At 44.3% G+C, this 13,541-nt stretch overlaps 1 protein-coding gene across 1 annotated transcript in view; it reads right to left on the reverse strand.

Moving 5' to 3' along the window:
* Positions 1–13,541, reverse strand: part of GRHL1 (grainyhead like transcription factor 1) — a 46,683-nt gene that overhangs the window by 15,508 nt on the left and 17,634 nt on the right. The gene's annotated exons all lie outside the window — the stretch shown is intronic.

Here is a 13,541-nt window from a genome sequence, read left to right on the forward strand (position 1 = left end):
TAGGTAACTGTTCCTTAGAGAGACCCAGGTGAACCTTGTACAGATCACGAACACGCTCCATTCCCCACGCCCCCGCCCCCGCCCCGTATTTGTGATCCTAGATTTTAAGCTCTCCACACTTGGTCACAGGTTTTTGAGCTCTCCGTCAATGCTTTAGTTTTAGAATTTATTTCTGATGCATGAGCACCACATAGTGGGTATTATTGGAATTACAGTCTTTAAAACCGGTTGGCACATTTCAAAGACCCTAGACCCTTACTCTGGATTCCTGCCAGACCTGCATGAGGTGACAACCCTGAAGCCCTAACAACCAAAAACAGATCCGCCACAGTCGTGCGGGGTGCCGCTGGATGAAGCAAGACCCAGAGAGGGAGGGAGACGTTTCAGTCAGCACAGGGGGGAAACCCCGTAAGAAGGTAAGATAAGAGAGCACGGAGTGGGAACAGAGGGTAAGGAGAAAAAAATTCTAGCCACAGGACAAAGAACGTTCTCCAGAAGGTATGCAAAATGCTGAACCAGGGTTTCTATTCTTGCTCTAGTCTATATACTGTTTTTAAGTAGGAAGAGACCAAAACATCCTAAAAAGACTGAGAACTTGTCCAAATCCCTCACTCGGCACCCCCGCTCAGCCCCGTCCGCCCTCTCAAGCCGAGGACGCACTGGCAGCGTGGCCCTGCCTCCCCTCTGTCCTTGTCCCTCTTCCTGCTCCTGTCCCCTCCTGTCCCGGTCCAGTCCCCTCCAAGCTCCTCTCTGCTGCTCTCCATCTAAAGGTCCGACTCAAGGCCCTGCTCCCAGACTGTCTGCATTCAGCCCGCACTGTGACACGGAGCCGACAGCACTGAGCTGTCGTGCTGGGCATGCACCTTACACACGTGACCTGGTGTCGTCAGCACAGCCTGGAGGGCCTGTTATCCTCTGTTTACAGGTGAGGCCTGGAGAGACTTTTTAAACTGTCCCCAGGGTAGAAAGCAAAGGGCTGGGATTCATATAAAAGACTTTCCCCCTTCACTCCTGGCTGCCTCTGTTTCCCAAACCAACTTTTTATCCTATAGACAAATCACTTGGCTTTTCTTTACTACCTGGAATGGTTTGCCATTTTTATATGTGTATGTTTTATGTCCCTGACTAGATCGTAAATACTCAGCAGGCTGGGTCCATTTCTCCACTTGACATGGTTCCTGATCTAGGACTGCCTTATCTTACCTATGATTTTTTCTTTTCATTTAAGTAATTTTCAGCAAATAAGCAAATTGCTCTAATTTTTAAAATACATAAATCTAGATATGTAGGCAAAAGTGGCACACATGAATTTCAAATCCACTACAGAAACTTCGTGCTTTGACTTTGTATCTTTTCCTATACGTTTTTTAAAAACTGTTTCATATATAATCCATAAATCAAAGTTAAAAAGAGTCTATGGAATAGATGAAAGAAGGACAAACAGAAAGGCAGACAGAAAGACAATAGTTCACGCAAACAACTGAGCACATAAAGTAACCAAACCACCACATTTTTCATTTTACAACTAAATGGAAAATCTGAAATGTTCTCCATCATTCCAGGCCACCCGGCTCGATTCCTAACTCAAAAACAGCTGCCTGGGAAAGTTACACTTTACCCTCAACAATTCCAGGAAGTCTCTGACCCAAAGTGGTATTCCCTTTACAAGAGGATTTCATGGTAATCCAACCTAAAACCTAACCTGCCCTTGCTTCCCAGTGTCAAGTTTCTATTCAAAGCAGAAAAATAAGCAGGAGCCAGATCCCAGGATCAGTATAAACACGGAGCCTTCAGAAAGGCATTACTCTCACTGTTATTCATGATCACTTACAATTGCTTTCTTATGGACATGCTTCTCCTATTTTCATATCAACTCTTTCTAAACCTGGCGGTGTTCTAAATGTGTCAGAGAAAGTGTACAGTGTCCCTAACTCGGCATTAAAAAAGTGCCACCTTCTCTAGATAAACACACAAACATACCAGTAAACAGTGAACGGGCTGTGTGGTATCTAGGCCAGGGACACGAGGTACAGGAACAGTGGGCTGAAGCCCTGCAGGAGAAAAATGGGGGCGGCACAAGAACAAGCCGGACAGTCACAGGGACAGCTGGCCCTGAGGGGGACACCAAAGGCTGGCAAGGGTGCAAGATGCCTTATATATGTTCTAGCAAGAGGTAATGTGGTCAGCAGGAAAGGCTTTGGTCTGAGAAGCAAAACGCCTAAGTTTTGGTCCCAGCTCTGTCACTAACTGTGCTGTGATGCGGGCAAGGGTCCCCCACTGTCAAACACAGGGTTGGATTAGACGACGATCTCTAGATGACTTTTAACTGCAGTCCCAGCATACTTACACTGAAAGATGATGAATCCTATATCCCTACTCTGTATTTCTAGTGACAATAATTTTGTGTAATACGTTGATCAATCAACTTTTTACAAATCATGTTCTTTTAAGAGTACCACGTGAAGTTGCCACTTCCAAGTTATCGTACTAGCTACCTGTATAAAATTAAGAATCTTACAAAGCAGTGGTTCTCGAAATGTGGCCGGAGCATAATCCTGCCTGGGAGCTCGAGTGCTTCACACCCTGACTCACCTGGAATCCCCGGGCTGTCAGCCTGTACCGGAGACGGTGACGGTGAGGCCACGTCTACAGTTCCTGCTCCCACGCCTGGGGTGGGATTCGGGCTCGAGGACTGTCTTAGGTCCTCCCTGGGTAATTCTCGTGATCGGCCAGGATAGAAACCACTGCCGTCAAGTAATTAATCTTCTATGTACTTACACACTTTGAGCGATCAAAGATCTCCTTTGGCTCCAAAACTCTGAGGTTATTAAAACGAGTCCCAATATATGGTTTCCTTTCTTGAAAGAGTTCCGATGTGCTTACATGTATTTATATGTATCCCATCAGGTTGTTTTTAATTAAAAAAAATTTTTTTACAGAGGTACAGCCCTATCAAATAAGAATAATATTCATTTAATCAAAGGAAAGATAAAGATGAAAGCATCTGCTCAACTTTGCTATTCAATAAGGTCGTGTAAATTCTCAAGAACTCCTACTTTAGAAGACAGAGACCTGAGAAAACCTATTAAAAACCTGTCAGACTTCACTTCTTATGTTTATCCCTCATGGGACGTTTGATTTTCATGGGGGTTGACGTGTATGGATGAACTGTGTGTTCGGGTGTGAGACTGGCCGGTGGTGTCGTGCCCACAGAGGACAGATACAACGTTCAAGCAGCCATTCCTGTTCCTGGGGCCTGGTACACAGCACACGCTCAGCACACAGGTTTTTAGCAAGAGGAGGAAGATGCCGAGGGAGCAGTGAACAAACGCGACCAAGAAGAAGTACAATGCAGACACCTAAGGCAGCTTTCTCGTATTTATCTACATCAGCAGTGGGTCACCTTTTTCTGCAAAAGGGCCTGATGGAGTTTTCGCCTTTGTGGGCCACATGCAACCACCCAACTCCGCAGTAACGGTGTGAAAGCCGCCACAGATGATACGTGAACAGATGCGGGTGGCGGTATCTTGAAAAATCTTTATTCACATAAACAGGCCCCTGGCTGGCCAGGGCCTGAGAGCTGCAGTTTGCTGACCCCCCGAGCTACACCATTCTCTAAGCTGCCGGGATAGTAACTGATCCTTACGATATCACAATGTGGTAAGAACAGCGAGGAAGCACTACCCCCCCTTTTTGTAGTTCAGTATTTCCACTCTCCCCGCAGGTGACCTCCTGAGAAGATACCCGCTATGGGCTTCCCATTGATGTGACCTTCACCCCCACACCCACAGTCTTGATCGATGCAGCCCACGCCCGTGGACGGACTACACTAAGTTCTGCTGGAGAAGCTCAGTCAGTGTCTGTGAATCTTTATTTAGGAAGGTGACAATCTTTAATCAGCAGCACCCAAAACAGGGAGAGAGCAAGTGTAGGACACGAGGCAGAGCTGTGCTCTGGGTCCTGGGGCAGCAACATGGCGGATGTGTTCTGCTCCTCACCATGTTAACACCTGGACTGGGTTCTACCTTGGGTGACTTGGCCTTGGACAACAGGCCAAGTCACCCAACTCTGGATAAAACAAATGTTCAGACCATACTCATTGTGCAGAGAAATATTTTCTATAATGAGATTACAGAAAAACTCCAATATCACCTACAGAAGGTGGGAAAGAGGTGAAAAGGAAGATGGATTATTACACATCCAACTCCTCTTCTATACAATACACGTGTGTGCGCACGCACACACACACAGCCACACACACATACACACTTAAAACGCCTTATTTCTGAAGTCTGAGAGTAGGCCGAAAGATACACAACCTTCCTTCTCTAGAATGACATAAATAAAGATCTTTAAGAACTCAAGTAATGACCGTTTCTCTGTTTTCATACTTCCTTGCCACTTATTTGGAGGAAAAGTTTGATTTTATTCAAATAACTGGAACAAATCTCAAAAGATGAGCAACTAATGTTCCCACCTAAAATCACTAGAGAGAAAAAAAAACTAACCACAAAAAACCCTGCTAAACAGGTGGAAAGATGCTCGGCAAGATTCCTCTTTAAATGTCCAGCCCATTTTTCTAAGACAGTTCCTCATTCTTGGCCAAGAATTCATGCACTTAGAACTTCTCAAAAAATTTAATTTTGTTTTCATGCACTTAGAATTTTTCAAAAGATTTAATCTTGTTTTCAAACCTCAGTTTGAAAATGAGAAAAAAACAACAGAATAAAGATTTACATTGTCAAAGGAGTAACTTGTATAGATTTTTTCATTCCAAATGTTTATAAGCACAGAACCAACAAGAAATCAGATCTTGAACTAATTTATGATGATTTTTCCAGGAAGCATTATGGCAGCCACACAATACTGTTCACCAGCCAGCTGCTGTGTCCACTGTGACTCCTCAAATGGAAAGAAAAGGAGAAGAAAGACACAGGGAACTAGTCTGCTCAAAACACAGGTCACAATCAGCAGTTCATTTCCCAGTCGTAGAGTGAAAGCAACTGAGAACAAATTTTATAAACCCCCAACTCACCTGTTCTTTGGGGGCTTTACCATCAATACCACAAACCAAGGCACAATTCCAGAAAACGTATGGAGTCTCTAGTCTAAAGGGAGTAGTCAGATGTATGAGCTTTGACAAGTGAGTTTCATTTGTGGGGAGATATTCTAGAAATAATTTTTCACCCACCTAATTCACAGAAAGAAAGCATTAACAATGCACTTGGAATTCATCAGGAAGAAGTTACAAAAATTATAAGCAGGTGAGTCAGAAGCTAAATGATGAAACTGACTAACTTAAATACACTAGGATAATTTTCATAAACAAAAAGGCTGCTCCTTTTCAAAAAGTTACCACAACAGTAATACTCATTCTATATTATTATTCCTGTACAAGAACCTGACAGCCAAATAATACAGTTTTAACTTTTTTTCCCACTGAGAGATTTAGGTGGAATTTTACACATTATTATAACATTGCTCCTAAAATGGTGAAAATCATTTCCTTTGACTTCCATAATATGGTTTTCTCAATGAGTGGAATAAAAAATTTCAAAACGTGAACCTTTAGATTCACTAAGAACATTATATGAACCACTCTTATGACAGTTTGGATAAAGTTTTCTTTTTAATTAAGTTTTTTTAAGGGATAAAGTTTTCTTTTTAAGGGCTCTGATTTTTACACTACAATAGAGTAACAAAGAGTAATGCTCATAAGAGTGAGAGGTCACAGGCGTTCAGCCACATAATGTCACCTCAGTGACCGGGACAACTAAGTCATAAACAACCTGCAGTGCTTCTCCAGAGTCTGAAGGAAGGGACCTAAATTCTTAAGGCCCTCCAAAGCCCAGCTCCAAACTCCCATTCTAGTTTCACACCTCCTTTACAGGAATTTTTACACACACTTTGGGGATCTTTCTTTTCTCTGCCCCTCAATTTAAAATAAATTTTATTCCATTCTCTACTGACATCTCTCTTATAAATAAAGACCTAGTAACAGCTGATAGAACTTCTCTGAGATGCGTTCTCTAACTACCCCAAAAGAATTACAGCCCTGTTTTACTATCTATCACATTGTAATAAGTAGCCTTGCCCCCAGCACCCTGTGGCCCTACTGTGAGCTTCTATTTCAGGCCAAGGGCCTGGTATCCACACCCCCGTCACCTCTACTGAACACTTGGTCACTCTGTCACACTGTGATTATAAGTGCTCTAAGCCCCTTGATGGCAGGAATTATGTGTGACCCGTTTTTAAAATTTCTTCCAGTGTTTAGTATATTTTCTGTATTCTCCTAATGCCTATTACTACTAAATGGTACTGAATTAAAAGCTGGTAATGAGAGACAGAAAAACCATAGGTATATAAAAATCCAGCTATTATCTCCAAATCTTAATTTAACAAGCTTCAAATCCTCACAAAACTTTAAATACACACAACAGTGCTCCCCCCTGCAAAATAAAACAAAAGACTCGACAAAAAAAAAAAAAAAAGCTAATATAAATTTACATAAATTAACCCTTCTTTCTTCTGGCCTCTAGGAGGGCACCCTTTAAACAGTAAAATGGCTACAAATCAGGAAAAGAAATGAAAAAAGAGAGGCTGCTTCCCTGACATTAGGCAATCACCAAACACCAGTATCACCGCAGAATCTTAATCATTCATTCTTACTCAACAACTTTCAGTCGCTCACCACTGCCTGTGTAATAGACTAAATTCCTTAGCAGTCAAATGCCGTATGTGATGCAATCCGCCTTCCCAGCCATATTTTCCACCACCTAGAGCAGTACTTCTCAAATGTGAATAATACACGTATCCTTTTGAAGAGAGAGAAAAAAGTTCCTCAACCCCTAAAAACATATCCAATCCTAGTCTGAGAAATATGACTCTATTCAAACAGCTGTGTTGATCACACAGCACCCTAAGGATTCACCTGGACTTTATCTAGCTCAAACCTAACACCTAGGGCTTCCCTGGTGGCGCAGTGGTTGAGAGTCCGCCTGCCGATGCAGGGGACACGGGTTCGTGCCCCGGTCTGGGAGGATCCCACGTGCCGTGGAGCGGCTGGGCCCGTGAGCCATGCCCGCTGAGCCTGCGTGTCCGGAGCCTGTGCTCCGCAACGGGAGAGGCCACAGCAGCAAGAGGCCCACGTACCGCAAAAAAAAAAAACAAAACCTAACACCTAAGCACAAACACTAGCACTGAAGCCTCCTGGCAGCAACTGGCACCAGAATATACTTGTGATTTTAAAAGTCTAATCACTGAACTGAAAATGCAAAGAAATTCCAACCCCAATATACTTGGTCCACAGACCCCAAGGGTTTGAGACGAATCCTTTACAGGGAGACATCCAAGGTCCTCACTAGGGTACCACAGGGCCTTCAGGATCTGGTCGCCCACTTGCCTTGGATGTCCAGCCCCGATCTGAGCTCTGTACTCACACACATCCAGTTTATAGGCTCATTCTGGGCTCTGAATGCTCAGCTAGTTCTTATCCTTTAGGACCCACTCAAGTGTCACCCCTGAGGAACCTTCTCTGATCTTCCTATTCCAAGGTAAGTTCTATTCCTCTGTGTTTACTTTTATCACTGTAAGTACTAGAGTGGCAATCTTCTCCACTAAATTTTGAATTTCCTGAGAACTGGGCCACGTCCCACTCACCTTTACATTCCCAAGGCATCCTTGCAGTGCCTGGCCAATAGGAAATACGTGTTCACTGAATGAAGGACCCCAAATTCATAAACTCCAGCCAAATAAAACTACATGCTGCTATGATCTTTGAGTTCCATTTACTGTACTCTTGCAGTGTACTGACTCTTTGGCCCTCAAAACAACCTATGAAATTGGTTCTACTCTGACCCCATTTCACAGATGAAGTTTAGAGGTTAGGTAACTTGCTGCCCAAGTTCACAGGTTATTTATGATCACATCCTTCCTCCAAGCAGATGTGAACACCTAGGTCATCTTGGTAGAACTGAGGATACCAAGCAGCTCTTTATACATACTGGACATTAAATAAATATTTGTTGAATGAATAATTAAATGGACTCTATATACCCCCTCAACTTGGAAAAGGTTATGGAATTTAGAGGCTCACTGATGTATATACAGAGACAGACAGGTAAGTTCTAGGGCAGAGATAAATTCACATAGGGAGCCATGAGGTAATTTTCTACAGCATCTATTCACGTTTATACTTTAAAACATTATCTACAGTGACCATCTTTCCATTACAGAAACTACAGGTACCTAACAGTCTGTATTTGATAACTAAGCATGTTATCCCTTCATTGTAGCTTTGTGTCATATTGACAGGTGTGGTAACATCTACAACTTTCTTGCAAGATTAGAGTGTTGCCCCAGACAAATCCCAATGTTGCTTCCTGCACTGCAATGTCTGGGCCTCAATGTGTCACAGCACCTCTGCAGACTAAGTAAGCTGTTCCAGGTGCCTCGTTTCCACTTAAATTCACAACAGCTACTCTGTGGGGGAAAAATAAGGAAGAAAAAAGGTCCCATCAAACAGCCTTTGCAAAAATATTCTGCGGCTGCAATCTCTCAAAGCATGGTGCCCAGTGCCATCTCTTCCATAAAGCCTTTGACTCCCTTAGCTGAAAGTACCCCTTTGCCCTGGAAATCTAAAGAGCATTTCAAAACCTCACTTAAGACCTGTATCATCACACAGAGAGTGTCACCTCTTTTGAGGACAGGCTTTCTGCTTGCATCGCCTTTTACTCCCTCCCTTATTGCCTGCAAAAAGCAGCACAGTGAATAATTTGCTGAGTGAATGAACGTACAGCTGAGAAAGTCAACCCTCTGCAGCAGGACTTCCAGCCGGTCCTCTCACACAGGAGCAATTGATAACTAGCCTGCAGAGAATTTCCTGGAAGGATGTTAGAAATGAGTTAAATTGATCAATAATGACTGAAAAAAATTTTCAAGGGAGAATGGTGGTTTGCTCTTTTAAGTCAGATTACATACAACAGACTTTTGGAGAAGTGTCAGCCTACAGAGCTGAGAGCATGCCTGAACACCCTGTGTCAGAATTACATGTGTGCCCCGTGCACATTCAGATAGTTCAAGTGAGTTCCAATTGCTTGGTAAATATACGCAAGAAAAGAGAAAAGATCTAAGAGAAGGAAGAAAAGAAAAAAGGAAAATGGGCTGATTTAACCATGGAAGACACTTCACAAAGCTGATAACTGAAAAATGTTTTATGTCCCAAGAATGCACTTATCCTTGTTGTGTTCCCTGGAAACATTTACCTTTAACACGAGCATCTCATGGTTCAGAATCTGGCTACTCAACACCTTTCAATTCAAGAAAGACAGTGTCCAACTATGGCGGAGGTTCAGGCTCTGAAGATACAGACACACGGTACACAGATGACAAAGACAAAACCAGGACCCATGCTTCCTGCTCCAAATCTGTGCTCTTGAAACCACAATGACACAATGAAGCACGGAAAGCTTGAAGAAGAACCTAACGGAAAAACTGTTCAGTGAAGTAGGGGAAAAACTGACCCCCAAATGGCTGTGAGCAGAAGGTCCCTTTTTGCTCAGGAGGCATGAGGTCAAGGTCCTATACCCCAGATCACGGGGGGAGTCTACGCCAAGTCCCTCTGTGGCTTCCTAACGCGCAAGGGACTTAAAGGTGGCTCGCCCCGTCAGACAGTGACAGCCGTCACAGGCACCGTCCCCGCTGCCTCTGGGAGTCTTTATCGCTCTAACCCATTTCTAGTATTAAAATTCAACTTAGTCAAATAAAGAGATCACATTCCTAACCTCATTCCTGGGATGTAACTGATCTACTAAGTTGAAAGCAGAAGCCCTAGAACAAGTTTTAATTTAACTCTCTTCCATATCAGTCAAAAAGATCACTCTAAAATATTTCTCAGTAGCTTTTCTTAGAAACCTTCTGATAAATGAAATTATAATGAGGTCAATAACATAGTTTATTCTCACCAAATCCAACAGTGCTAATTAGAATACAATCACTATTTTCCCAATATGCGTATATGAAGTTATGCCGGCTGAAACCAATGGAGTGGGAAACAGTTTAAAGGAAGAAATCAAGGTCCAATTCTAAAGTCTCATCAGACAGGAACACTTATTGAGCATTATACAGCAGACACAGTCTTTGTTGTTGTTGTTTTTCTTTTTTGTTTTTTTTGTGGTACGCGGGCCTCCCACTGTTGTGGCCTCTCCCGTTGCGGAGCACAGGCTCCGGACGCACAGGCTCAGCGGCCATGGCTCACGGGCCCAGCTGCTCCGTGGCATGTGGGATCTTCCCGGACCAGGGCACGAACCCGTGTCCCCTGCATCGGCAGGCGGACTCTCAACCTCTGCGTCACCAGGGAAGCCCCAGCAGACACAATCTTAATCAACATTCCCTCCCCGCAACCAAAAAAACCCCAAACCAAACAAAGCCTGATTATCTTAGTTCTGTATGAGCCTTGTTGCTCCCCTACTTTCTCCCGATGTGCAGGTCTAATTAATTAATTAAGCCCCAGAAGGTATCAGAGACTGAGTCATAAACTCAGAAGCAGGATCCAGTTCCACTACTGATTCACCAGCTAATCCTAGGAAAGTCACACTTCCCCACTATTCTCATGACGTGAGGTGAGTAAAAAATCCCACTACGGAATAACATCAGCACGAACGAAAAGCCTTCAAACGTGCAACTAGTATCTGTGTTCTTCTGCAGACCGTCCAACAACCATCAAGAGAAAAGAACTGGAAGGCTGGGGCAGCGAGGAGAGGGGTGTGGGAAGAGCAAAGCACTAACTTGCAACCTTCTCACATGGACGTGGCATGGGGCGTTTCCCCAAAGACAAAGCAAGGATGCAGTCATCACCCTTACTGTTGCCACAGTGTTGCCTTCCCACGCCGCCCACACGGAGCCTTAGTTCCTGCAAAGATTGCAGAGGGCCAGGGAAAAGTCCCAAAGAGAGAAAAAGAGAGAGGGAGAAACATTCTGGAGGCACCTGCGGCCCATCTTCCTTCTGTCATACCCTACAAGCAGGGCCTGGTGAACTTAAGGACACTTGCCAGATACAGTGATCGGGCACCTGTTGTCCCAAATAAGTAGAACGTTTGTTTGAAATACGAAAATCTGGATGCAGGTGTGACACAAGGCAAACACCGGCCACATTCCAGCATCTCTAGGCACAGAGTAGGGCAGGGGAGCAGACAGGTCACAAGGGAAGACTTGGCAGGAAGCTGACTTCCAATCAAAGTCTCTAATTAGATACTGTGAACTTTAAAAAGCTAAAGAAAAAGCCCCTGAGTAATTAACGTAGAGTTCACTTATATTTACTACCAGATTTGGAGTCTCAGATGAAGAAGGTCTGCCATATAAAAAGCCCCTGAACTCCCAGACCCTGCATTGCCCTGAAATCTCTATTCCAGGTAAATTCAGTTATGACTAAAAATGTCTGGGCAGGGTCAAAGCCCTCTGGTTTAGCTTACAAGTAGCAAAACTGGTTGAAATGACAGATTTAGAAAACCACTGGAGATGGAATTTCCAGGAAGGACCAGGAACAGGAGGGTTAATGTAACAAAGTGTCAAAAAGAAAAAGCTCTAGAGAGGAGCTCATTGTTTCGTGACATGGGCAGGGTGGAGGATGGGGAAAAACCTGAACTCTCCCCCACCAAAAAAAAGACTGAAAAACAAGTTCAAGTGACAGCACTTTTCTAGTGGCTGACCAGACACGGTGCCTCAAATCCGTTTCACAAGACGCAAGTTTCACTACTAAACCGAGGCTTTCTTCAGCTGCCACGTGTCCCCCTTGTCCAACCAGAAACATCGTGACTTGGCCCTCACCCTCAGGTGTGTGCAGCGATAAATGTGTGCTTTTGTTACCTGCAGGTTCTGAAGGTCCACCGGATTCAGGACGGACCTCTTGCCCAGACACTAGGGTAACACGTGAAACCCTTTGCAGCCAAAGCCCAACAGCCCTCGCTTTAAAAGAGAAACCTCCCTTATAATCAGACCCAGAACAGGTTCTTCAAAGTCAGCTTTCCAATTGCCAAGAGTTTATTCTGTATCAGCTAATGAAAAGCATTCTCCACACATTTCCAATCAAGAAAAATTTATTGTTACTTCCAATACTGATCAAACCACAACTCTAAAGACTATTCATTCCCCATAAAGGAATGTGACTATCTTTCTGGCACCAAAAGTTTTATTTTTTACTTTAATAAATATGTATTTTCCAACTGCATGGAAGGACACCCCTGGAGTAGAAAGAACGTCAGCTAAGAAGCCTCCTCGGCTACCTTGAGTTTCTCTAGGGTCTAAGGGCAGGACACACGGAGAGTCTAGCCTGCATCTGTCTGGACTCTGAAAGTCTCTTACCTTTGTTTGTTTGTTTATTTATTTATTTTGGCTGCTCTGGGTCTTGCGGCATGCGGACATTTTAGTTGCGGCATGCGAACTTCTTAGTTGCAGCATGCGAACTTATTTGCAGCATGTGGACTTCTTAGTTGTGGCATGCAGACTTTTTAGTTGTGACATGCGGACTCTTAGTTGCGGCACACATGCGGGATCTAGTTCCCTGCGGAGGGATCAAACCTGGGCCCCCTGCATTGGGAGCTCAGAGTCTTACCTACTGGGCCACCAGGGAAGGCCCTTATCTTTGTTTTAAAAGTAACAGTGCTTCCTGGCTTCCTTTTCTAGTTAGGTCAGGGAGGATACACTTTTGTTTTAAATCTCCTGCCTATATTTAATTGCAATTGCAAGTAAGACGTTTGACTCACCTCTCCCTCCTCCCTCCCATTCACACTGGAAATGTAAAGTCGAGAAACAAACCAAACCTGTCCCTGCTTAATGCAACCAAACTGGCAACACCTTATTTTACTGGAGCACTTGATGGATGCTTCACCAGAATGGAATCCCTATAAATGCAAGCGATACGCTCAGTCCAAACAAATTAAAAATTACTCTCACGATGGATTCCAAATATTACGCTTAGACAAAACAACAAACTGTTATTAAACTCATAAACCTGCATCCCATAGCACACACAAAAAGTCTTAAGTTCGGGCTTCCCTGGTGGCGCAGTGGTTGACAGTCCGCCTGCCGATGCAGGGGACGCGGGTTCGTGCCCCGGTCCGGGAAGATCCCACATGCCGCGGAGCGGCTGGGCCCGTGAGCCATGGCCACTGAGCCTGCGCGTCCGGAGCCTGTGCTCCGCAATGGGAGAGGCCACAACAGTGACAGGCCCACGTACCGCAAAAAAAAAAAAGTCTTAAGTTCAAGTTACCAACATGGTTCCACCCCTCTGACAGAATGAACTCCGGGAGCCTCAATAATCCTCGGCAGGAACCCCATACACTTTGGCTGAGACAGGAGACAAAAGGGAAAGATACCAGGGCTCCAGCCGGACCCAGTCCCCCCGTGCTCAAGCCTCTCAGTGCTCCAGACAGGCTCTGCATTCTACTTTAATCCTCTTTCTTTTGTAACACGAGCCTCTCCATGACAGAAAACATTTGGTTCCAAAGGACAATCCTGCAGAATGCCTTGGAGTTCCTCCTTAGAGC

The sequence above is a fragment of the Neophocaena asiaeorientalis genome, unplaced genomic scaffold (genome assembly GCF_003031525.2).
Source record: "Neophocaena asiaeorientalis asiaeorientalis breed wild unplaced genomic scaffold, Neophocaena_asiaeorientalis_V1.1 scaffold396, whole genome shotgun sequence".
Taxonomy (NCBI): Eukaryota; Metazoa; Chordata; class Mammalia; order Artiodactyla; family Phocoenidae; genus Neophocaena; species Neophocaena asiaeorientalis.